Below are 541 nucleotides of genomic sequence, written 5' to 3'. Positions count from 1 at the left end.
ACCTGCGATCACTGCAGGGGAAGAAGCTCAGCGAGGAGGCAAGGCCCCGTCCGGAGAACGGCAGCGGGTGGGGCCTGGGGGAACCTGGAGGACGTGGCCAGGGTCCCCTGGATGCAGACCCCACTCAGCGCCCCCTGGGAGCTGAGACCCGGGCCAAGCTCAGCTCTGTACCCCAGCCGGCTGCCGCCAGGTAACCCACGGAGGAAAGTTTCTGCTGAGAGGGCACAGGGGCTCTGGGCTCGGCTTACCTTTCAGCTGGCGCTCCAGGGCCGCCACCTTCTCCCTCAGCGCCTCCTGGGCCGTCAGTTCTGCCTGCAGGCGGCCATTCTGCTCCTGCAGCTCCACCCGCACCCTGGTCACCTCCGCCACCTTTTCTTGGTCCTTGTTGCTCAGTTCCTGCAGGACGTGGGGGTGAGCGTGTGGCGGGGGGTGAGCGCCTCGGGGAGCTCTCGGGTCCCAGTTACCTGCTGCAGCTCCTCCAGGCGCCGCCTCAGGCCCTCCACCTGCAGGCCCAGCTGGCCAGCCCGCGCCTGCGCATCGG

The 541-nt window shown here is 68.9% G+C and overlaps 1 long non-coding RNA gene across 2 annotated transcripts; it reads right to left on the bottom strand.

Annotated features, from left to right (window-relative positions):
- Positions 1–541, bottom strand: LOC115285253. 2 transcript variants are annotated; one of them, XR_003905462.1, is made up of 3 exons: positions 465–541; positions 249–396; positions 1–11 (listed from the first exon to the last, which is right to left on the bottom strand). It is a non-coding gene; the product is annotated as an uncharacterized LOC115285253 (long non-coding RNA). The 2 variants fall into 2 exon arrangements; XR_003905463.1 differs by lacking the exon at positions 1–11 and adding an exon at positions 40–84.

This window comes from Suricata suricatta, unplaced genomic scaffold, assembly GCF_006229205.1.
Source record: "Suricata suricatta isolate VVHF042 unplaced genomic scaffold, meerkat_22Aug2017_6uvM2_HiC HiC_scaffold_58847, whole genome shotgun sequence".
NCBI classification, from domain to species: Eukaryota; Metazoa; Chordata; class Mammalia; order Carnivora; family Herpestidae; genus Suricata; species Suricata suricatta.
The sequence above is the reverse complement of the archived record's forward strand: the minus strand, read 5'-3'. Positions and strand labels throughout refer to the sequence as shown.